The following is a 26,129-nucleotide window of genomic DNA, read 5'->3' as shown; positions in this document are numbered from 1 at the left end:
CTCCATGTTTAGGCAACTAGAACGGAGAATAAGCTTCTTGATAACCTCACAGTAATTTTCTATTCCTGGGAGACACTTCTTGACTTTCAGCTTTATTTTTCCTCTAGATTTTGATTGCTACACTGAATCTTATTGATCTGGGCCCAGTGACTTTTCAGTTGCAGGAAATATAAACCACTGTGGCTACTTTTAGTAGAATGAGTTTTAATATAAGAATCTAGTGCTTACACAATCTTTGGAAGGGCTATGTTTCAGACGTGGACCAGCCCTTGGAAATGACCTCCAGAACAAGCCTGTTAGGCTTGCTATCAGGGAAACTGTTCATTGTGCCAACAATGTGGGGAATGAGGAGACTGCCCTTGGAACAGTGTCCCCAGGAACACATCACCTTGTCTGTGATTCAGGGTTAACTTCCTGGCTTTTTCTACCCCACTCACATGAGGCTAAGGGCTAGACCTCAAATGCTCCTACACATAGTAAATCCCAATATTTTTCATGACCATGTTTGCAATGGCAAATACCAAGGAAGAAGGAAGCCCTGTTTTTCATGCTCACCTTCTAAAATCTCATGACAAAATATCAGGGCAGTATTTAAGATTTAATGGAAACCAGTTTATATCCAAAATGTGTCTTCAAGGGAGTCTGGGAAATGTGGCTCTTAGCTGTCCACAGTTTAAGAAGGAAGCTGGAAAGGATGGTGAGTCAGTTCATCTAGCAGAACCTGTCACCAGCCTATCAAACATCAGGATTATACTAGCAGCTCTCATCTAGACTTCAGAATTTCAAAGGTGTGGCTGGAAAGTATGATGTTTTTTCTGCAAGTGGAAGTATTACATCCCATGAGATCCTGTTTGTTAGCTCTGGCTTCTTGGGCCAGGGAAGAATCCCTAACCCAAGGCAGTAAATCAATTCACTAAATTAAATCTTAATTTTTTTTTGGGGGGGCAGGGTTTGATTTCAAACTACGATGCATAGTAGGTGATTTAAGTAAAGAAGACCCGATCTGAAAGATCAGAGGCTGATGTCCGCGTTATGGGCAAAGTGGAGGGTGAGTAAATAAAGCAACTCAGGAAGAGGAATAAAGAGAACAGAGAGCTCATAAACAGAGATGGAGATAGGCCCCCGAGAAACAGAAAACTCAGTTTCTAAATTTACAATTTCCAGGAAGGCCCAGCTCTGTTTAATTTCTTGTCTTTGAATGCCGAAATGCCTATTGTATCCTTATAGGAAGGATAACTCTCCCTTTCCACTACTCTATTTTTCTAGAGCTAGTTTGAATTTCTGTTTCTCACAATAGAAAGTTGATTATAGTAAAATTTACAACTTTTAAATAATATTTATTTAAATGTTAGCATTGTGTTAGAGAAAAACTGTCCACATGTATTATTATCCTCAATTTTCCAGGTTCTTCTCTCTCTGCTCCCAACAAGAGAAAGATTATTGTTGGCTGAGAGAGTCAACATATTAGGCCAGTCAACATTAGTGATCCATGTAGGAACCACAGAGGATATGTGAGGGAAAAAGTTTTTGGTCATTCAATAAAAAAAAAAAAATCACCGTTGGTTGAAGATGAAGGTGAGAGAGAAGTATAGAGAAAAGGAGAGATTGTGATGGATTACAAGTGGGTTTGACATCCTTTTTAACTACTTTGGTAGTTGTCCTATTTTTCTTTGAGTAGAGTCTTCTGATTGGGTCCTGCAAAGACTGTGGACTTAAAAGTGCCACATCTGCAAAGATTACATGTTTTTATAGAGAAACTTCTGGTATATTTTGGCAACAAGTTGAAATATATATGTATATTCCAACAATACTGAAATGTTATATATTCATACCCTTGCATATATGCATATCTCCGAGAATAAAAATATTTGGAAAGTCCTCCTACCCCTCCCCTTCATTCATAGAACATTGAGTTCATATTGCTTTGGGGACAGGTTGTGGGGAGCATTTGTCTAGAAGGTGTTATATGGTCTGTCTACAATGAGGTGGCCTGTTCTGCAAAAGATGCCTAGTTCAAATGACTAAACTGGTTTTGGCCATAAACATGATTAAGGTCCATAATAATCATGAAAACAAAATTTTCAAGAGGATTTAATTGTGGTTTGGATAGGTATAAACGTTAGTGAGTGGAACAGATGAGCATATCCTTTTAAGATAAATGCTTGTATGGACAATGAACAAGTACATCTAAAAGCTATTTCACGGGGAATTTTTTTCACTGACTCATTGGCTGGTTTTATCTACATGCAGAAAAGTACTTTAACCCTGCACCTTACAAATAGTCACTTGGAATGGTTCAATGTCCTTTGCTTGGCAGAGAGACAAGACATCTCTGTGTCTTCTGTGTGGAGCACACTGTATTATAAAAATTGCAAACCCTTCTTTGTTTTCTGGGCAAATAACATGCTTAGGGAGCTTCCCAGGTGGTGCTATTGGTAAAGAACCCACCTGCCAATGCAGGAAATGTAAGAGAGCCAGGTTTGATCCTGGGTGGGGAAGGACCCTGGAGGAGGAAATGGCAACCCACTCCAGTATTCTTGCCTGGAGAATCCCATGGACAGAGGACCCTGGTGGGCTAAAGTCCATGGGGTCTTGCAAAGAGTCAGACATGACTGAAGTGACTTAGCACACACACACACCATACCTAGGACCAACTGTAATACAAACTGCAAAGTAACATCTGAGTTTCTGCAAGGCTAAAGGTATTGTTCACTCCCTGCTTAAAGATGTGGCCTTCCCAAACTAAGATGCTGTTGGGTTTAGTTTAAGAACCAGGAAAGACCAGTGTTTGTAAATAATCCTTTGTAATGATAGTTAGTTCTTTTGAAATGGCAATGGAAGCACCAGAGCAAGGTGTTTATTTTTAATTATTATTATTATTTAACATAAAGAATGTCATTGGGGAAGAGCCCATGTCATGCATCTGGATCCACCCTGTGTAACACCTTGCTTCTAGTGAGATTTGTATCTGCTGTGGTGGATTACAAGTGGCTTTGAACTATTTTTTTTTCCCCTGCACTATGAGGCATGTGAGATCTCAGTTCCCTGACCAGGGTTTGAACCCGTGCCCTGTTGGGTGGAAGTGCATAGTCTTAACCACTGAACTGCCACAGAAGTCCATGAGCTACTTTTTAATCACTTGAGTAGTTGTGCTGTTTTTTTTTTTATTGGATAGGGTGTTTTGATTGAACTATACAACTCCAGGTTTATAATGGCCAAATCTACACATACTTTGGCTACCTGATATGAAAAGCCAAATGATTGGAAAAGACTGTGATGCTGGGAAAGATTGAGGGCAGGAGAAGGGGGTGACAGAGGATGAGATGGTTGCATGGCATCACTGAATCAATGGACATGAGTCTGAGCAAACTCCAGGACATAGTGAAGGATAGGGGAGCCTGGCGTGCTGCAGTCCATGGGGCTGCAAAGAGTCAGCCGTGACTTAGCGACTGAACAACAACAACAAAGACTGTGGTGGTTCCATTGTTTTTTTCCTTTATTTAATTAGCTAAGTTCCTTCCCCGGTGGCTCAGAGGTTAAAGCGTCTGCCTGTGATGTGGGAGACCCAGGTTTGATCCCTGGGTTGGGAAGATCCCCTGGAGAAGGAAATGGCAACCCACTCCAGTAATCTTGCCTGGAGAATCCAATGGAGGGAGGAGCCTGGTGGGCTACAATCCAGGGGGTCGAAAAGAGTTAGACACGACTGAGCTACTTCACTTTCAGTTTCACTTTGGCAGAGAACAAAAGAGGTCTCAATTGGTACTTTAAAGATGATGGACTCTGTGGGAGAGGGAGAGGGTGGGAAGATTTGGGAGAATGACATTGAAACATGTAAAATATCATGTAAGAAACGAGTTGCCAGTCCAGGTTTGATGCACGATACTGGATGCTTGGGGCTAGTGCACTGGGACGACCCAGAGGGATGGTATGGGGAGGGAGGACGGAGGAGAGTTCAGGATAGGGAACACATGTATACCTGTGGCAGATTCATGTTGATATTTGGCAAAACTAATACAATTATGTAAAGTTTAAAAATAAAATAAAATTTAAAAAAAAGATGATTTAATGAAAAATTATTTATAAGTGTGTGGGCAGGGTTCAGAGTCTCAATTAAAAGGACTAAAGTATCTCAGAACCAATGAGGAGAGAATCTCAAAGTCCAGGCAGAAGTTCCCAAAGCCTGGACTAGCTGAAATGCATATTCTGGGCTAGCCCTCAGGCCATCGAGCCTGGAGCCCAAAACGACCTAAAGAGCAGTGCTATCAGGAGAAGCCGAGCCAGGCAGAGAGTCCAAACCCATGAGATAATCTGAAAGAGTTAGAAGAAAGTGGAAAACAAGGTAAACTTTTAGGAACAGAATGTGGATATTTTACTTCAGTCAAAGGTTGAGAGGAGTGCTGGGAAGATTTTCTTAGTCTTTGTAGAATAAAAGAGTCAATATGGTTGAGATGTCTACCTCCTGTCCCGTTGTTACTGAAAAATCAAGCCGGTTAAGACCTGAAGTAACCGAAGCTGACTGAGCCTCATTGTGGGTAATTTGGTGGAGTGCTGTGTCTTACGTCTTCCTTTGCAATGTACTGATGATGTCACATAACCCTATAGTAATTTAATCTGGATCCATTTTTATTTCCTGATTCATTTAAATTAAAGATAATTTAGTTTTCAGTCTCTCATTTTGCATGAATGTTGATTAAGAAAGTTACTCACTTTTTGCTCCCATGGTGTTTGGCTACCTCATCTAAGGGCTTGGGGATCAGGAGGTAGAATGAAGCGACATGTAATAATGTCACTCCTGTGCCAAGAAACCCTTGAGTCATGGGTGTTGAACACATTTAAGTTTATTTCTTTCTTCAAGCACACTGTCATGTAGGCAGGGTGGCTCTTCTTTATCTTTTAGCTATACCATTTGGAACAGGTGGCCAGCAATGTAACCAGTCACAGAGAGATATGGGGTATCCTGTGAAAGTTTATATTTTACAAAATTTTATCCTTAAATTTACAATAGGTTCCAAGACAATACTTCATTCTAGCTATAGGTGGCAACAGATATTATGGCAGGGAACACAGATGTTCAAACAGGAATGGAACTAAGGCTCATCATTGCCTCAGGCACAAGGAACAGCTTACTTTTTGCCAGATTTCCTAATTCCACCTGTAGCCAGGTGACTTTTTCCTATGGCCTTTGCTTTTAGCTCCTCAAGTTTCTTCTGCCCCTCCTTCTGTTTCTGACTGAATGCCTTGTCCAGCTCCTCAGCTTGCTTCTTTATTGGGCTGCTTCTTGCCACCTTCGAGGCCTAATATGACACCTGCCTGAGATATTTATAACCATAAGGATTATAGCCATTTCACTGGCTGGAACTCAGTCAGATAGCCTCAATTCAAAGGAAGTTTGAAAGTAAAATTTTTCTGGATGTTCTGGAAGAGGAAACAATAGGTCACTACTGTAATCATGGAAGGGCTTTCCCGGTGGCTCAGCAGTAAAGAATCTGCCTGTAATGCAGCAGATGTGGATTCTATCCCTGGGTCATGAAGAGCCCCTGGAGAAGGGCATGGCAACCCACTCCAGTATTCTTGCCTGGAGAACCCTATGGACTGAGGAGCTTGGAGGGCTATGGACCATAGGGTTGCAAACATTCTGACATGACTGAAATGACTGAGCATGCATACATAATCATGGAAAAAGAAAACTCAGGAATCTGGGAAAAAACTCAGGAAGAAGATATCCTTCTTAGACAGCTAGTGTATAGTTTTGTTATGTTTCTATAAGTCCTAATCCACTGATGGGGATCCTTTTGAAGTCGGGGATTAAAGACCAGAAAGTAGCTGTAGAAATAATTTGGGTTTAATATAATAAGAGGTAGAACCTCTAATTATTACCAAAGAATTGATGCTTTTGAACTGTGGTGTTGGAGAAGACTCTTGAGAGTCCCTTGAACTGCAAGGAGATCCAACCAGTCCATTCTAAAGGAGATCAGTCCTGAATATTCACTGGAAGGACTGATGCTGAAGTTGAAACTCCAATACTCCTACCACCTGATGCAAAGAACTGACTCATTTAAAAAGACCCTGCACGATGCTGGATGCTTGGGGCTGGTGCGCTGGGAAGGCCCAGGGGGATGGTATGGGGAGGTTGGGAGGGAGGAGGGTTCAGGATGGGGAGCATGCGTATATCTGAAATTAAAAAAAATAAAAAAAGAATAAAAAAAAAAAAAAGAAAATAAGAACTCGAAGATATCAAGCAAATGAAGGTGCTTAGCTAGGAGGGGAAAAAGTGATAATCTTTAGTTTAATGGCAAGCCTAAATATCCTCCATAGAAAAAAAATTTTAAATAAAAAAAAAAATAAATAAAAATAAAAAGACCCTGATGCTGGGAAAGATTGAAGGTAAGAGGAGAAAGGGATGACAGAGGATGAGATGGTTGGATGGCATCACTGACTCAATGGACATGAGTTTGAGTGAACTCTGGGAGTGGGTAATGGACAGGGAGGCCTGGCCTACTGCAGTCAATGGGGTCACAAAGAGTTGGACACGACTGAGCGACTGAACTGAACTGAGGTAGAACCATGATGCTAAGTACTGAGAAAGAGGAAATGGATTAAGAACAACTATATTGCTGAGAATCTACAGTATTGGGAAACTGATCTGTAGACAAAAGAGAGGGGCAAATGAAAAATTATTTTCAAGAATGCCTAGCTGCATAGACATAAAGATGGTGATTCCTACGTCAATGGTAGGAAAATGTGAAGAGCTGGATTTATTGGAATCCAAGATGATAAAATTGAGTTTTGATATCTTGGTTTGAATTCCAAGCAGAACAGCCCTGGGGTTGCTTGAAGAAGTATCTGAGAGCCAAATCCATGGTAACTTAAACCATGGAAGCAAGTGAATACTTAGAAGCAGATGAAAGCATAACTACATATAGAGAAAGAAAGATTCTAGAACCAAGTTTTGAAGAATATTCTCAGGCAATGCAAAATCACATAAAGTATGTCATAGGTTCTGCTTATAAGAGAATCCAAAACAAGATAAGAATGATTTCAGTAAATTAAGATTTAAAAATTAAATTTTTTTTGCTGTTTTAATCATTCCTTTTAATTGATACATATTTTTTTTTTAACATTTGGGATACGTGATATATGATACCCGATACCTGTTCATTTTTCAGAGCAAAGCAGTTGTCATTTAATTCTATATATTCTATAAAGTAAAACAATGATTTGCTTATTCCTTTTCCCTAGGGCAAATAATTATTTTATAGAGCCCTAATCTGTAACCTATGCCTTTGTCTGTATATCTATATAGAACAATAGCTATCTAATCCTATACTATTAAGGAATTATTTTTAACTTTCTCAAAGTTACATGGCTCCCTTCTTTCTAGCCAGTTTTTAAAATAACCATTTCATTGAAAATAATTGGATGAGTTATGACAATGAACCAGGTCTGTGAAATGTATTTTCTGCCTTGAGTTGTTCATTTGCTTGCATGACTCTAACCTGTCTTGAAGGCAGATTAACAACAATTAACTCCAGAAGAAAAGTAAAATAATTAATAATGAATTTTAACAGATGGCACAGTAGCTAAAATATGTGTGTGGTAGGAAGCAGAAGAGACTAGTACTTGGAGGAGATAATTCTGAGGCATTTTATTTTTCTTGGTGTGTTGCATAACTGAAAGACTCTTTCATGATGGACTTTGAAGAAATCCTCTTAGTTTAAAACCCTTGATAGGAATGCACAAGTGGCCTTCTTTAACTACAGACTCTGAACTATCTCTTGGTTTTTCTATAGGAAAATATCAGTAAGGATTAAAAAAAAAAGAAGATTAGAAAAAAGTATTTTCTGAAACAAGTTGTTTTAAGAGAATGTGGAGAAACTGGTTTCAGACTGAGGAAGACCAATCTCTTATCATTTTCACAAACTTGAAAAGTTTCCCGAGGCACCGGGAGCCTGAGCAGAATGACTGTAGTTTTGCTTATCACACATTGTTTGGTAATGAAAGTAGATATGTTCGAATGTGTTGTGATAATTATTAGCTGGAGATTTTTCCTGGGAGCTTGTCTGGTGTGTGTGTGTAAAGAGATGAAAAGACTCTTGGATTTAGGCACTGTTATTGAATTAAAAATTATAAAAAAGATAAGATACTTTGCCTTCAGGTAGAGACAATCTAGTTTCTTCTTTTGATTGTTTATATACCCCAAATATAACAGAAAACAATGAATGTGGGTGGAAACACAGAATGCAATATGCACAGAATATTATTTTATGATTTGCTTTTTTATTCAACAAATATTCAGCCAAGCCAAAGGTGAGGAGGGGCTGAAATACAGCCACCATTCTGCTTGACACACCGTGTCCTCTAACAACGTCACAGTTGCATCTGCCCTAAAGAAATTTGTTCTACTTTTCATAGAAGATCTCTCCATGGACCAAGCCAACTGTCCGTGCAGAAACATCTGCTTAAATAAGGTACTTTTTTCTTTTATTTTTGCACAAAGGTTACTTAATAATGCCATTGGCAGCAACATGGACGGACCTGGAGATTATCACACTAAGTAAAGTACGGCGGCGAAAGGCAAATGTCATATGATATCACTTATGGAATCTAAAAAATGATACAAATGAACCTTTCTACAAAACAGAAAAAAACTCACAGGCATAGAAAACAAACTAGGATTATCAAATGGGAAAGAGGATGGTGGAGGGGCATGTATTAATTAAGAGTTTGGGATTAACAGATACAGACAACTATAAGTAAAATAGATAAAAATACAAGGACCAACTGTATGGCACAGGGGAATATATTTTAATCTTATAATAATAAGATTTTTTATAATTTAAAAATTATAATTAAAAAAAATAATTTTTAAATCTTTTAATAATTTAAATCTTATAATATTTAAATCTTAAAACTTATGATGGAAAAGAATCTGAAAAAGAATAATAATTTTTAAATCTTTTAATAATTTAAATCTTATAATATTTAAATCTTAAAACTTATGATGGAAAAGAATCTGAAAAAGAATGTGTGAGTGTGTATATATATATATATATCAGATGAGATCAGATCAGTCACTCAGTCGTGTCTGACTCTTTGCAACCCCATGAATTGCAGCACGCCAGGCCTCCCTGTCCATCACAAACTCCCGGAGTTCACTCAGACTCACGTCAATCGAGTCAGTGATGCCATCCAGCCATCTCATCCTCTGTTGTCCCCTTCTCCTCCTGCCCCCATCCCTCCCAGCATCAGAGTCTTTTCCAATGAGTCAACTCTTTGCATATATATAAATATGAATTACTTTGCTGTAAACCTAAAACTAATAAAATGTTGCAAATAAAAAAAGAAAAAAGCAAAGACTCAACAAATCCTGAGTGTGACTCCAGCTGTCATTCTGAAAGTCCAAAACTTAACACGAGTTCTTGTTTATAGACCCTGAAAGCAAAAAGGATTGAAAACATTTTGTATAAACTGATTTTAAGAATGTATTTTGTAACAGTGAGTAAAAGGGGACAGAGTACCTGTATATTGGCACTCAGGTTTAAACAGTTTAGATTTCTTACTTCTTTTTTCTTTTCTTTTCTTTTTTTTTTTAAAAGGAGCTCGCTCGCCTGGGCGGCGCAGGAGTCGCCGGGACGCGGCGGCGGGACGCGGGCGGTGCCTCGGCTACTCGGTCGGACGAGGTCCCCCAGACGCTCCCGCTCGGCTCCGGAGTCCCGCACGAACTGCCCCCCACCGCCTCCCCCGGACTTCCAGGGATTGGCCGACTAGCCCGACCAATGGAGGGCCGCCGCCTCCCGCGTCCTTACTTCTTTTTTCATTTCTTTCTTTTTGTCTCTGGACACATCTGGGGAGTTAATAGAGAAATCCTTCAGTGTTCTCTGAATGTGACAGACTTTGTGTCTCAGTTGATTAGAAAGTCAAGCTGTGCTAATGATGGGGACAACCTTGTCAGGGTTGATTGGTGTAAAGGTCTCTAGAGGTTAGTACATGTCTCAGGATAGGGACCTGTTCACCTCTATGGAAGATGATTCTAACACATCTCTGAGGAAAGGAGAATCAAAATTCCAGGCAGAGCAAGGAGGCTACCTGGGTCAAGAGAATACATGCAGAGGGGGAACTGGGGCTTTGGATGTCATGTCTGTTGCTGAGGGAACTGGCATCTGATTTCAGAAGTACCTAAAGAATCAGAGATTAAACAAACAAACAAAAACTACAGAAAGCTGCATGTGCCTTGACATTTTATATTACACTTAGAAAGTTTAGGAAGGCTTTGGTGAGCATCTCAAAACATCTGTGTTATTACTTTACAGATCAGGAAACTGATGATAAATTTAGCATTTGGTCTAGAACCTAGATCTACTGGCAGATTTCACTTCACAATGTAGAATCAGGGTTAAAGGAAGGGGAACATTCAATCAAATGTTGTGCATACATCACACCTGATTAAAATCGGCAATTCAGTTCAGTTCAGTCGCTCAGTCGTGTCTGACTCTTTGCAACCCCATGAATTGCAGCACACCAGGCCTCCCTGTCCATCACCAACTCCCTGAGTTCACTCAAACTCATGTCCATTGAGTCAGTGATGCCATCCAGCCATCTCATCCTCTGTCGTCCCCTTCTCCTCCTGCCCCCAATCCCTCCCAGCATCAGAGTCTTTTCCAATGAGTCAATTGGCAATTAGGCTCTAACTAAAACCAATGGAAGAAAAATAACCAATTCAGTATTTGAAAACCTTATATGTGGGAGTTCAAATGATAACCAGAGCGCTAGAGAACAAGAGGCCATAGAAAAACAAGAAACGAGCACTTGTCTGAGCTTCTTACATTGTTCTAATTCAGGCTGAGCCTTGCTTGTTGGACTCAAGCAGGGGTTCTGGGAGTTCTGGCTAAGTGTGGGTGTGGAACCAGCCTTGGCACAAGATTGTAAAATGAGGACCTGAGCGAGGTCAGGAATTTAATATCCTTGGGTGATGCTGAGTTTGAGAGCCCACGCAGACAGAATGCCCAAGCAGCTACCTGACAATATTGGTCTAAGTAGTAGAAATTGAATATGAGGCAACTGGCAGAAAACTTGGTACAGCAGAGCAAGAAAGGCTAGGTTAGATGGAAGGTGGTGAGTTGATTATGGGTTGACATTATGGGAACTTTAAAAGAAAAGCCTAATTCCATACCTGAAGGTGGGGACGGAAACCTTAGAGGTGCTAAGCCAGTTTAGATCTCTGTCTGTGGCTGCTTAGAGGAAGCTGAATCATGAGATGGAGGATATGGAAAGGAATAGGTGTCCTGGGGTTTGATGTCTGATTTAGGAAAATGCCCACTGGCCCACTGTGCAAGAGTGGGTAAGGGTGGTTAGAGTACAAGATACTGCCTGGGAAGATCTATTGCCTGTACCTTTTTCTTCAGACAACAAATATTTATCAAGCACCAATTTAGTACCAGATACCCAGGATGCAACTGTGAGCATGACAGACAGTATCCCTATCTTCATAATGCTTATTATATTTACAGAAAGGAAATAAGCAGGTAGATACATGAGTAAAAGTAAGTCCAAATATGCTATGAAAACAAACAAACCATAGAGTATCACACAATGGAAGAGATTCGTTAAAGTAGATGGTTTGGAAAGATCTATATGATAAGGGGATGTTTAACCTGATGAAAAGGATTTGCCTGTTTGGAGAACTGCTGAAAAGCATTCCAGGCATAGGAAAGAGCCAAAAAAAAGAAACTGAGGAAGGAAATACTTCAAGGAACTGTCTAGGAACTGTCAAAAGGGCAAGTTACTAGAGCAGGGTTTGCATGGGGAGTATGGCATGAGGTGAATTTGGAGGTGTCAGAAGAGGGGACCGTGTTGTACGTTATGGGTTTGGGTAAAGGTGGAAGCCAGGGTGGTGTCCTGTCACACTTTCACGTGGCCCCTCCACACACTGTACTTGGATTAGTCCGTGTTACCAGTAGAATATGGTAGAAGTGATGGTATGGGACACCAGGGATTAGGTTATAAATAATACCATGGGCTGTATTTTGGGTGTGTGTTCTCCCTCTCTTTCTCTTTTTCTTATTCTCTCTTTCTTGGATTATCTGCTCTGGGGGAAACCAGCTGCCATCTTGTGAACAATCTTATAAAGAGGCTCACGTGGTAAGAAAATGTAGCTTCCTGTTTAAGTCCATATAAGTTATTATAGAACTGGATCCTCCAGTCCCAATCAAGCCATCAGATCACTGCAACTCCAGTCAACAGCTTGACTGCAATCTTATCCTGTGCTTGAACCACTGAGCAAACGAGTTCCAGATTCCTGATTATTAGAAATGGTGAGATAATTGTTGTTTCAAGCTGCTAAACTTGAGGTACTTTGTTATGTAGCAATAGGATCTTATATAGAAAGGAATTTGATTTTTTCTAAATACAATGCCTTTTTGAGCTGTGGGAAAGGGGGGGTGGTCACTGCGATTATCACTGGCTTGAAGGTTGACCAGTTGACCTCTTGAGATTGTTGTTCAGTGAGTTTGTAGGACTTTTTCCCTGTTCAGTTCAGTTTAGTTCAGTCGCTCAGTCGTGTCCGACTCTTTGTGACCCCATGAATTGCAGCATGCCAGGCCTCCCTGTCCATCACCAATTCCCAGAGTTCACCCAAACCCATGTCTATCAAGTCAGTGATGCCATCTAGCCATCTCATCTTCTGTCATCCCCTTTTCCTCCTGGCCCCAATCCCTCCCAGCATCAGAGTCTTTTCCAATGAGTCAACTCTTTGCATCAGGTGGCCAAAGTACTGGAGTTAGCATCATTCCTTCCAAGGAACACCCAGGACCGATCTTCTTCCCTGTAGACAATGATATATTCAGTCTCTTTATTTTTAGGGCTCAAATACCAATGGAATGAAGAAGGTGTACCACTTGTAGTTGCCTTGCAAACAAAGACAGAACTACATTTAAAGCTTTAACAAAATAGTGTTCCTCCCTTCAGTTACAAACTGAGGAAGAGACATTTAGAGTATTGTTGTCTACTCTAATCCAATCCAACGAACATTTGTAGAGTAACTTTGAGGAACAGTTCTGTGTTCAGCATTATGAGGCAAGGACTATGAGCAGAATAACAGTTCCTGTCCTCTAGTAGTTACTCACCATCTAGGGTGGAGAGAGATTATTTTCGGCTCTGTGCAAATTGGTGGCACTTCTCTTCTCCTGACCAGATGGCACTTGATTCCTACTGTTAACAAGGAGACTAAAATTGCAAAACACCAAAAGACAAAGACTGGTCTAAGGGTTTTCTCTTCCTTTGTTTCCCAACAAATACAAGCACTATTTATATTGTTTCCTGACCTATATAGAACTATGAGACTTTTTCCATCTAAAAAATATTGGGCCCAGGAGTTGATAAGGCTTTCCTGTTGTTAAGGTGAATAGTTGAAGGGGTTAATCTGAAGCTTATGTCTATGAAGCTTTTGTCTTAAGTCTACATACAAGTAAAGGGTGACTTATGTAAGACCAAGGATGTTCTTAACCCCTCTACTGTTTCATTCAAGGCACAGAAACTGAGTTTATCCTGATGTCCTATCAGTATCTTATAAGCTCATATTTGGGACATTGGGAAACAAGCTTTCTCCTAATTTTTGTTGTTGTTGTTCAGTCACTAAGTCATGTCCGACTCTTTGTGACTCCATGGACTGCAGCACACCAGTCTTCCCTGTCCTTTGCTATCTCCCAGAATTTGCTCAAACTCATGTCCATTGAGTTGGTGATGTGATCCAATCATCTCATCCTCTGCTGCCCCTTCTCCTCCTGCTCTCAATCTTTCCCAGCATCAGGTACCCTAATTTTATGAATCCATAAACAGCAAGCAATCATAGTTTAAAAACATAGGAGACTTGAGCATCTGCATGTATCTCTTTTTGCTGTGGACACTCTATCTCTTAACTTTTTTAGAGGTCTTTCATTTCTTCCTACAGAAGAATAGACAATAGACATTGTTCTTTAATTCCTCTGATCTCCAGGAGAAGCAAAACCTTTACCTGGCAGTGACAGGGAGGCATCAGCCTGTTTGTAGGAATTTTTTCCCCAAGCGCCTCCTAAAGCACAAGCAAACCCAGAACAAACACTATCAAGATAAGATATGCCATTGGAGGCACATACTTCAAGGTGCCTTTGAGATCTGGGGACCTTGTTTGGAGTTCTGAGCAGTCTTAATAAGCAGGTCCATCATCTCAGTGAAGAAGGAGATCAAATGGGTGCACCAAGCAGAACTGATTGGCTAAATTGCCAATGGCCACAGAACGATCCAGCAAAAGCCTGGCACTGGAAGGACAGAAACAGCTGTATCCAAGCTGCACTGAAATCTGTCTCTAATTACATTCACCCAATAAAAGCTTGGTTATTTACCACTGGAAAATGGTTCATAATGGTACTTACATCTCTCATCCTTCTAAGTGATTTTGCCAAGTTCTTTTCTTCCTCTGGGTTTGAGGTGCCAAATGTTGAGAGAGGACATTTCCAGAATGTCCTATTTCTTGCCTGGCAACAGTGTGAAATCATCTAGTAATTGTGAATGCTAAGGGGATATTTACTTCTTAAAAAAAGAATCAGTCTTTTCACCAGGACATTACTGTTATCTGTGTTGTAGGAAGATAAAGCAGCCAAAGTTCTTCATTTATCCGATGGCAGGCAGCCCAGGTTAACTGTATGTTTCTGAGTTAGTCCTAGTGACTGCCACTGGATAGAGGTTTCCACAGTTCCATTGTGGATAATGTACTACTCCATTAGCCCCGGGAGTGACATTAACAGGTCAATAAAGGCCTCATAAAATGTTTTATATGCCAATGTCAGTCAGCATATAGCAGGACACTGGTAGTCATTAAGCAGGCGGTGTCTGCTGAATGGTGTTCATTTTCAGTCTTGTCAGTGTTATGTTCTTAAACAGAAGTGTTACCACCACACATGGGGATTGTACTGTTTTCTGAAGTCTCAGTCTTAGCCCAACCAACTGCCTGGATGTAATTTGAAAAATGACAGTGAGCAGGTTCTATATAACATAGTGATTACTCTGATTAGCTTTGGGACCAGGCAGACTTTGTTTTTTATATGATGTGAACATGAGTTCCTTAATCTTACTGAGCCTTGATTTCTGCCATGTATCAAGTGGGGATAATAATACAAATAAAGTAAAAGGAGAATGCATTTTCACCATTCCTGGTTCCAAGGGAGATATGCACCAGGCTTTCATAATATATGCAAAATGCTTAGAATGTCTGGTATACATTAGATAAGTGGTTTTTATCATTGGAAGAAATTCTGAGCCCCTGTTTACCAATAGGGAAATTGAAAGGTGGTTGATATCTCTGGTTACTCTATGAATTCATTGTGAGAGCAGGATTAAATGTTCTGGTCCTTGATTTCTTGTCTGATGTGGTTTTCATAATCTTTATTTGTCTTAGATGGTTTATACTGAAAAGATCTGTGTAGGAGTCATTTTTGCAGATTTTGTGTTAACAAAATAAATAGAACAAATTTCATCTTTTTCTCTCAAAATAAGTTCTTTACATTGGCTAACCCACTCACTTCATCCTTCCCATCCTTTCTCAACCCACATAGGCCTCCCCTTCATTGTTACTCCTCTTGAGACTGAAAACTTGTCAGCTGGCATCTGCTGATGGCAAATGCTTTAGTTTTCCTTCATTAGGAAAGAATCTCAAGAAATACAGTTAAAGGGAGCATAGGAACAAAACACAGAATTAGCTCGTTCTTTTTCAGTTTGCTGCTTAATTCCTTTTCAACTCATCAAATATATTGGTAAGTCTGAGAATAGGCAATTGGATTCCATTTCCCTTGCCAGTTTGGATCAATTGGCAATGACTTTCTGGAGCATTGTCTTCTGAAGGCTTCCGATGGTGTGTTTAGATTCAAAAGTGAAAAATTGTTGTAGTCAACTTAAAAGTGAATCCCATGAGTGCATAAAATGAAGGAGATATTTGCTATCCATGTCTTAAGGTTTCAGGTTAATGGTAATGACAGAAAATCTTCTAGGGTGAGAGTCATGGTTGACTCAATTTGATTCATCCTAACATACATTCAGTGCTTTGCATTTTGGTTCTCAAACTTATTTATTTATTCAGCAACACTTGTTGAGTACTTACAATATTCTGGGAATTTGTTCAATCAGAAAGTGGATTCCACCTACGATAAGCAGGGTGTACCAAGTTCTATAGTTTACCACTCACGTCCTGTATCTCTTTCTTTTCCTTTTATTTGCCATTATCTCAGATCAGGGCCTCATCATCATAACCTGGGCTGTTATCATCATGGGTTTCTGGGCATTAAGAGGAAGCCACTCCATTCCACTGACAGCACAGCTGCTTAAGGTCTTGAAACATACTTACAAGTTCTCCCAAGGAAGGGATGAAGGAATGCTGAGGGAATGGAGATGGAGAGAGAAGAGAGACAGAAGGTAGAACTAAGTGGATAAGTACCATCACTGACAGATTATTGGGAGGAAAACAAAACTTATTTGAGCATAGTTTTCAATTAAGCACAGACACCAAGAAAGACAGATTTTCTCTTTCTCAAAATGTGTCATATAGACACATGCCTTTTTTTGTCTTTCTTTGTAAGTTGTAACAACTATGACTGCTAGTCTCCTAAATGACGCCCTAGCCATCATCTTACCCCATTCACTCCATCCATCCCATGTTGCTAGAAAAATTTTTCTAAAATGTATTACTTCTCCAGCTCTGTTACTCCTCGCTTAAAATCTTTTGATCCTCCCCTTACCCACAATGGAAGTTCTTTGTAAGGACCTATCAGTGCATTAGGATAGTTGGTGGAGTGTGAACTGAACTGTCTGCTACTAATTGAGTTAACCTATTGAAGATCAGTAGTAATTTAATTTTCAATGTGAATTTTGTCATTTTGAACTCCAACATCTTTCCTGAATGGAATAGCAAGAAATGAGGTTATCTGTAGTTTTCTTCTCTGTCATGAGATACAACATGTGGCAACTACCAGCAATGACTGTGATGATGTCATTCAGTATTTCACTCAAATTCTGGGATTTTCCAGGGATATGTGTCCTGAATTGCATCATCAATTGTCACAGGTTTTACAGTAGGACAGCCTCTAACTCACCAAATAAATTCCAAATTCCGTGAAGACTATATAAGAACTTCCCTGATATTTTATCTCTTTAGACAAATCTCTGAGAGTACCAGTTCCTCTGTCTACTTGTTCAATGTGGTCTCTCCTTCTGCAATATTTTCACCCTCCCCTTCAATCAACTTGGTAAGCTCAAATATTTTAAAATCACAATTTATTTCAAGCCTTACTTTCTCTATGATGTTTACCTCGTTACTTCCTCCCTGACTCTGGTAGAATTGACTGCTTACACAATTGCACAGGAATTGGAAGAATGAGGTCTTTTCCTTGTGCATCTCTCTCTTTTCATTCCTCCATCATTTTATCAGGTCCCAGTAGAAACATCTATTGCGTGAGTCAGGAGACTTCAGGCCTGCTATGGGAACAAACAACACCAAAGTCTCAGTGGGCTGCAGTGACAGAGGTTTACTTACTGCTCATGTTCCACATCTATCATGAATTGGCCAGCGTCTCTTTCCACATCATCATTCAGACTTAGGATGAGTGAACAGCCACCATCTTAAAAATAACTGGTTACTGTATCAGAGAGAAAAGAGAGGATTTCACATAAGCCACTAAATCCAAATCTTGTATTCCCCATCTATCATTTGCAACTTTTAACGTGATTCCATCCAAGCACAAAAAAGCCAGGAAGTGCAGATGACCTTGTTCATATGCAGCAGAGAGACAGAAATATTTGGTGATTATTTAGTACTAATTATGACTATATATGCCCCCCCCGCCCCCCCCGCCAGTAAAACCACTCATGGTTATCCCCTGGAGTTTTGAGAGGCACCTGTTTTCCTGTGCACATTTATATGGTGTATCTGGATGCAATTGACATATTCTTAGCAAGGAGAAGGGAGGGGTGGTGGTTGGATGGATAACCAACAGTGTCTTAGAAACTTTATTCCTTCACCTCCCGCAGCTAACTTCTGGGACTGGAAGGGTCTAAGAGTTCCATAGAGCCTAGTGTAATGCATTTTCAGTTCCATGGAGAGCCATGTTGCTCTGAAATGAATAGACTGCCAGATATTTCTCTAGCAAAGATGGGTTTTATTTGTGAATATCAGAGAATTGCAGTTAGGGGTCTGCAGCCATGGGGAATCATGTGTGAATCCCCCCATGGCCAGGAAAGGAGAACACTTTTACAGAGGGGACAACAAAGTTAGGAGGGCTCTAGTAAATGGAGCCCATGGCTTTTCATTGCTATGGCTGAGTCCTTGCTAGGAAAGGAGTCTTCTTTCTTTTGGACTCTGCTATTAATATTGTAGGGCATGAGAGCTCCCCCTTCTGGTCTCCCAATTCTATTTAAGTGAGATTTCTGTTCAAGTTTATAACACTGAGGGCTCAACTTGGTGCTCTGTGACAACCAAGAGGGGTGGGATGGGGGAGAGGGGTCAGGGGGAGGTTCAAGAAGGAGGAAACATTTATAAACTTACAGCTTGTTCACGTTGTTGTACGGCAGAAACCAACACAACATGGTAAAGCAATTATCCACAAATAGAGAAAAAAGTTTTACATCCATGATAAGATTTGCATAGCTGAAACCTCTCTATGAACTATTGCTTTGGGAACCTCCTATATAACATCTACCTGGGATTCACAAGTGATTCAGTGGTAAAGAATCCGCCTGACAACGCAGGAGACCCAGGAGATGAAGGTTTGATCCTCAGGTCTGGAGGATCCCCTGGAGGAGGAAATGGCAACCCACTCCAGTATTCTTGCCAGAAAAATCCCACGGATAGAAGAACCCGGTGGACTACAGTCCATAGGGTCACAAAGAGTTGGACACGTCTGAGCACGTACTCACTTAGTCCAACAACCCAGTGAGCTAGGTGCTGTTTTCCAGAGGGGAATACAGACAACCAGAGAGGATAAATAAATTTGCACAAGGTCATAGAGCTAAAATGCGGTGGAGCCAAATTTAATGCCTGCCTGCAGCCTGACTCTGGAATTCTTGTTCTTTCCTTTATTTCTGCAGCCTCTTAATGAAACTCCTGGAATTATATTAACCTCTTTTAAAGATGTTTTTAATCTGTACCCAGCACCATCCAATGGTATTCTAATTTTGTTTTCTGCTGTGCAAACCACATTTCTTTTTGTTTTAAACACTTCTCTGTCTACAGTTTTAAGAGAGGGTATCCAGGGTTTATCTTCTTACACAGTCTTACTCTGACAACATGAGGGTGTTTTGCAGTGACAGTGTGCTTTAATTCAGAAAAATGGATGGCACAGTGATTCTTCTGCAGTAGGAGATTTATACATATTTCCTCCTCTCTGTTAACAGGATTTATTCATACGCCCTGAACAACACACGCCAAAGGCTGCATTTTTTTACTCCCCTCCATTCTCCAAAATAGTCATTAATATTTAATAAATAATCATTGCTATGACTTGAAATGCTTGCTATAACCAGATCAAACAAGGCAATCAGTTTTTACTTCTTAAAGCAATGGAAGGCAGTTAGTTTATTGTGTCTCTTTCAGAGAGTTTGGGTGGGGGTTTCGGCCCCCGTCATTGCCACTTTATTATGCATATTAGTTGAATAGACTGAAATTAACGGTTGATGACTTCTTCATTGATATCTAACGTTTTTTTTCACGGACAGACTCTAATAAAGCAGTCAGTTAGAGCTATTAGACATATTTTAGGAGAATTTTTTGATGCATATCTTCACTTAGATTATGAAATTTAAATCATTGCTGCTATCAGTGTGAATACTAATGATATAGACTGCCAGATGGAAACCTTTCATAAATTTTCACTTTTCTCTTACAGTCAGTTGTAAATCTTAAGTAAATGACTTCTTGGGTGAACTATGTTGATGTCAGCTTTAATGCCTTATGTCCACACTGATTTCAATGTCATAAGTACCTGGAAGGCAGGCGACTCTTAATTAAATGTCATTTTCTTTTTCCATTATTGAACTAGAGCGGAGTGCAGACTCTGCTGGCATTGTCTGTAGCTTACTGGGGAATAGCTCAGCTCTTGCTTTGTCATAAGCGGGTTCTTTGGAGCTATTTAAAATGCTCTGGAGTCATGCAGTTTCTCCTCTCTTAACAAAAACAGTCTCTCCCAATGTGTCTTTCAGATAGTAAAATACTGTTTCCTTAGCCCTTTGTTCTGCATTTTGACAAAACATAATCTGTAGATTTTTGCCTCATTTTAACAATTTTTTTTCCTTCTGAAACTGATGTTTTAGTTCTCCTCAGGAGTGCTAATCTCCATATGAAAACTACACTACATAAAACTTTTTTTTCCCCTATAGGGATATATCAGTATTCAGACCGAATCTTCCAAAGGACTTTTCTTACCAATTATGAGGAGCTTCTGGTAACGCATGGTTACTTATCACTTGCATTTCTTGTGGAGTTTTTTCCTTTTATTTGCTTTTTCAAACAAAGCTGAACTTTAAGAGGTATTATCCCTTATTTTTTCTTAAACAAAACAGGGGACAAAACAAAATTCAATTAAATGAAAGATTGTTCAAATGTCTCTCGTCCTCGGAAACTCAAAGGAGAAAGATGATAAAACTCAACAAAAATATTTAGGTGAGTCAATAAATATTCCTAGTAGAAATCTTAGAAATCATACAGGTATGACAACTTTTTACAGTTATTGAGTTATTTTCTCACCAGTTGTTTATTTACTGATTTGGTTTACCATTAAACCTATGAACCCAGTGATAAATGTTCTTCATTTGTTGTTACAATGTAATGCATTGAGCTTTCCTTGAAGCTTCATTAAAATTATATCTAAAGCACAGATTATAAGAAAATGATTAATAATACAATAACATGGACTATTGCTCTGTGGAACTGTTTGGAGTTCTGGGCTCCTTTTATCAGCCCTATTGTCGGTTTTGCTCTCTGCTTCCATCCATGCAGGGAAGCAAATGCCCGTCATCTTTTTTTTTGTTTCCATCAAGCACTAAGAACCGTCCTTCTGTAGAAACAAAGGCACTGACAAAACATTCTACTCCATTAAAATAATTTTCTGACATGGTTTCAATAATTAGTGTATTTCAGTTTCAACAACTGTAATTAAACCTGACCTTTAAGCTAATTATGTCTTGACATTTATGATTTTAAACTGGCTTTCCCTGTGGTGATGGCATGTTATATTCTGGTTCTAATGAATAGTTTTGTAGTATTTACCTGTTGTCAGAGGGTCTCTGTGGTGGCTTGAAGGGGACCACTTCCTGCAGGATCCTGTCACTAGAGACATATGGTGCCACTCTGTAACAGTATTATCTGCCACAATACCATGTTGACATTGAATTTCTGTAAGAGTGTTTCGATATAATTACAGGCACAGCAAAAGCCTTGCTGGAAAATTTCAAAGAATAGGTCAAAAATGAACTCAGCCTTTGAGGTTGATAAAGTGTTGATAAAGCTTTCTTGGGGTCTAATAATTTGTGGAAGGTAAGTAGGATGAAGCTTCCTAGCTGCCATGAGAGACAAATTATGTCAAAGGATTCCAAGGAAGGAGAAATCAAGATGGCAGGCTGGTCTTATTGGCTATCATTAAGATTGAACAGTGGTGTTTTTCTTTGTTTTTTTTATTCTCTCCTTGGGTAATTCCAGCTCAGTTTTTTCTTCTCAATAATAACAACATAGCTAACATTTATCAAGCACCTACTGTGTGTCAGGTACTGTGTTAAACACTTTACATGTATTATCTTAACACTGTAACAGCCCTATGAGGAAGGGATACTCTAGCATCTAGCACAGTCAACTCAAGGTCCTTTGATTTTCTTCACTATGTTTTTTTCTTGGCTGTGCTGGGCAGCATGTGGGAACTTAGTTCTTCAACCAGGATCAAACCCATGCCACCTGCAGTGGAAGTGCAGAGTCCTAATTACTGGGCCACCAAGGAATTCCCTTTTCAAATGATAAAAGCCTATATTTGGTGAAGTCAAATAATACTTTGAAGTATTAGAGTCTGCATTTCTTTTAGTCCCATTTTCTTTACATGATCACCCCATTCAACTTCCCTATCTCTCCCTATTAATCAGAGGCATCCACAATACTTTTAGGAACTTCAAGAAACAATCAAGTTTGATTTTCTGACCTTGAAAGTGGGTCCTAAGAAAGCAGGGCTGTAACAAGAAAATTGGAGAGAGGATAGAGTAAGAACTAGAAAGTCAGGCTGCTCTTCTTCCCACATCACTAAAGGCAGGTCCCTGCATGAAAGGCAAAAGCAGGGATGATGGGTGACCTTAGTGGAGGGGAAGTAGGAGGCAGATGAGTGAATGGGAAAGGTGATGTAAATCAGGTGGAGAGGTGGTATGGGGTAAAGAATACAGGTAGCCACACAGAGCACAAGGGAGCATCCTTGAAGCCCAGTCATCATAGGCAGATCACTTGCTGCCAATGGAGAGTATGGCTGAATTTCAATATCCATGGGTTCTGCATTTGCAGACTCAACCAACCTCAGATCAAAAATATTCAGGAAAATAATTCCAGAAAGTTCAAAAAACAAAACTTGAATTTACTGTATGCTGGTGACTATTTACATAGCATTTCCATTGTATTTACAACTATTTACATAACATTTGCATTGCATTAGGTTGTATAAGTAATCTAGAGATGATTTAAAGTACATAGAAGGAAGTGAGTAGGTTATATGTAAATAAAGGACTTGAGCATCTGTAGATTTTGGTGTCCACAGGGTGTCCTAGAACCAATCCATAGAAGATATTGTTAATGTATATCTTCAGGTGGGCAGAGAAACCGCGTTAGTGGGGCCGTTAGCCTTATTGCCCCTGTGAGATGTGGACTTTCCATGGAGAGTTGCCTGTAGGTAGTTTATGGATTGTCCAGAGGGAAAGGCACTTATTACGATACCTCACCGAGGCCATCTAATTGCTCTGGGAGGACATCCACCTTTTTCTGTGGCCTGAGACATACAATTGTTGTTGTTCAGTTGCTCAGTCATGTCCTACTCTTTGCAACCCCATGGACTATAGCCTGCCAGTCTACTCTGTCCATGGGATTTCTGAGGCAAGAATACTGGAGTGGATTGCTATTTCTTTGCCAGGGGATCTTCCGGACCCAGGGATCAAAACCACATCTTCTGCTTGGCAAGTGGATTCTTTACCACCTGGGAAGCCCATGATATACATAAAAGCCCCAAAATAAAGAATAGATGTCATTACACCAAAAGAAAAGTCAGGAGGAACCAGAGCTCAAATTGCCAACATTTGCTGGATTATAGAGAAAGCAAGGGAATTCCAGAAAAACATCTACTTCTATTACATAGACTGCACTAAAGTCTTTGACTGTGTGGATCATAACAAACTGTGGAAAGCTCTTTCAGAGATGGGAATACCAGACCATCTTACCTGTCTCTTGAGAAACCTGTATGCAAGTCAAGAAGCAACAGTTAGAACCCTGTATGGAACAACTGAGTGGTTCAGGATTGAGAAAGGAGTACGACAGGGCTATCTACTGATATCCTTTATTTAACCCATACTCTGAGCACATTATGAGAAATGTCAGGCTGGATGAGTTACAAGCTGGAATCAAGATAGGTGGGAGAAATATCAACAACCTCAGATATGCAGATGATACCACTCTAATGTCAGAAAGTGAAAAGGAACACAATAGTCTCTTGATGAGGGTGAAGGAGGAGAGTGAAAAAGCTGGCTTAAAACTAAATATTAAAAAAGCTAAGATCATAACATCTGGCTCCATTACTTCATGGCAAATAGAAGGGGAAAAGGTGGAAGCAGTGACAAATTTCCTTTTCTTGGGTTCTAAAATCACTGAGGCTGGTGACTGCAGCCATAAAATCAGAAGACATCTGTATCTTGGTGGGAAAGCTATGACAAACCTAGACAGTGTGTTAAAAATCAGAGACATTACTTTGCCAACCAAAGTCCGTATAGTCAAGACTATGGTCTTTCCAGTGGTCACGTACAGTTGTGAGAGCTGGACCATAAAGAAGGCAGAGCACCAAAGAATTTATGCCTTCAAACTGTGGTGATAGAGAAGACTCCTGAGAATACCTTGGACAACAAAGAGATCAAACCCGTCAATCTTAAGGGAAATCAACACTGAATACTCATTGGAAGGACTGATGCTGAGCTGAAGCTCCAGTATTTTTGTCACCTGATGCAAACAGATGACCCATTGGAAAAATCCCTGATACTGGGAAAGATTGAGGGCAGAAGAAGAAGGCATCAGCGGATTAGACGGCTTTATGGCATCACCGAGGCAATGGACATGAACTTGGGCAAACTTTGGGAGATGGTGAGAGATGGAGTGCTTCAGTCCATGGGTCACAAAGAGTTTGACTTGACAGGGTGACTGAACAACACCACCAAGAGGGGCAAAGATGCTATGGGAAGAAAAGTCCAAGCTTCATGCTTGGATGGGATAAGGTGGTTAGGGAACCCTTTCCTACAACATGAATTGAGATTTAAGTTCCCATTGGATATTTGTTTTTATCTGAATAATTTTGGTAAACAACCACAAAAGCTATTCTTCAAGATTCAACCAGTGGAACTCTAATGGTGGGATTAGAGGCAGAGGGATACTTGAGTTCAAAGGCATTTTAAACTTCTCTAGATTAGACTCTATGTGTTTCTTCCTCTTTGCATAATATGAAGATGAATCTGCTTTCTAGGCAGAACCATGAAATCACCAGAAACTTAGATGTATGCTTCCCCCACAAGGGGGAAACGTATGCAAAGAAATAAGTTTTAAACCTGATGTGACCACTGACTGAGCAGTGGGTATGGGCTTAGTGAGTAGGATCAACAGACAAAAATAGGAGCAGGCAGATAAAATGTGGCTGAAAAAGTAGGATGGAAATTTTGCCAAAGCTAGTCTAATTTCAGAATTGTTTGGTAGTTTTTTTAACACCATGTTCTTGAAAGTATGGAGTCTTTGCTGTGGATTGTAACAAACCAAATGTACTCTAAGTCACTGACCAAGTTAGCTACTAAACAAGTTAGTAACTAAGTTACTATAACATTGTGTGAAGATGTCTTGGCCTTTGCCTCACTTGAGAAATGCTGGGCTGGATGAAGTGCAAGCTGGAATCAGGATTGCTGAGAGAAATATTAATAACCTCAGATATGCAGAGGACACCACCCTTATGGCAGAAAGTGAAAAAGAACTAAAGAGCCTCTTGATGAAAATGAAAGAGGAAAGTGCAAAAGTTGGCTTAAAACTCAACATTCAGAAAACTAAGACCACGGCATCCTGTCCCATCACTTCATGGCAAATAGATGGGGAAACAGTGGGAACAGTGAGAGACTTTATTTTGGGGGGCTCCAAAATCACTGCAGATGGTGACCTCAGCCATGAAATTAAAAGATGCTTACTCCTTGAAAGAACAGTTATGACCAACCTAGACTGCACATTAAAAAGCAGAGACATTGCTTTGCCAACAAAGGTCCATCTAATCAAGGCTATGGTTTTTCCAGTAGTCATGTATGGATGTGAGAGTTGGACTATAAAGAAAGCTGAGCGCCGAAGAATTGATGCTTTTGAACTGTGGTGTTGGAGAAGACTCTTGAGAGTCCCCTGGACTGCAAAGAGATCCAATCAGTCCATCCTAAAGGAAATCAGTCCTGAATAGTCATTGGAAGGACTGATGTTGAAGCTGAAACTCCAATGCTTTGGCAACCTGATGTGAAGAACTGACTCATTTAAAAAGACCCTGATGCTGGGAAAGATTGAAGTCAGGAGGAGAAGGGGATGACAGAGGATGAGATGGTTGGATGGCATCACCGACTCAATGGATATGAGTTTGAGTAAAGTCTGGGAGTTGGGAAGCCTGTTGTGCTGCAGTGCATGGGGTTGCAAGAAGTTGGACATGACTGAGCGACTGAACTCCACTCCACTCACTTGGGTAGATCTCAGACCATGCTTCAGTGTACTCAGTTCATGTGCATTGGAAGGAACTGATGGAGGGTTGGTGACTCTAACCTACTGGCAGTGAGAAAGGAGGATAACAGTGATTAGAAGAATATTAAAGAGTTCAGGTCAATAG

At 40.1% G+C, this 26,129-nt stretch overlaps 2 long non-coding RNA genes and 1 pseudogene across 2 annotated transcripts in view; 1 reads left to right on the top strand and 2 right to left on the bottom strand.

Annotated features, from left to right (window-relative positions):
- LOC147370856 (uncharacterized) overlaps nucleotides 1-10,465 on the top strand; it is a 67,804-nt gene extending 57,339 nt beyond the window's left edge. Inside the window, exons 2-3 of the long non-coding RNA XR_015166211.1 lie at nucleotides 8,413-8,468; nucleotides 9,597-10,465. This is a non-coding gene — a long non-coding RNA (uncharacterized LOC147370856). The remainder of the gene's footprint in view (nucleotides 1-8,412; nucleotides 8,469-9,596) is intronic.
- Nucleotides 5,047-7,159, bottom strand: LOC147370857 (translation machinery-associated protein 7 pseudogene; annotated as a pseudogene).
- Nucleotides 10,466-16,262: 5,797 nt separating the features above from the next.
- The window catches only part of LOC147370855 (uncharacterized), a 69,623-nt gene continuing 59,756 nt past the window's right edge, over nucleotides 16,263-26,129 (bottom strand). Inside the window, exons 4-5 of the long non-coding RNA XR_015166210.1 lie at nucleotides 17,330-17,496; nucleotides 16,263-16,399 (exon numbers count right to left, since the gene is read on the bottom strand). This is a non-coding gene — a long non-coding RNA (uncharacterized LOC147370855). The remainder of the gene's footprint in view (nucleotides 16,400-17,329; nucleotides 17,497-26,129) is intronic.

The sequence above is a fragment of the Bos grunniens genome, chromosome 6 (genome assembly GCF_055505025.1).
Source record: "Bos grunniens cultivar Pamir isolate PY7600 chromosome 6, Bosgru_T2T1.0, whole genome shotgun sequence".
Classification (NCBI taxonomy): domain Eukaryota; kingdom Metazoa; phylum Chordata; class Mammalia; order Artiodactyla; family Bovidae; genus Bos; species Bos grunniens.
Note: the sequence above shows the minus strand (reverse complement) of the source record. Positions and strands in the feature narration are given on the sequence as shown.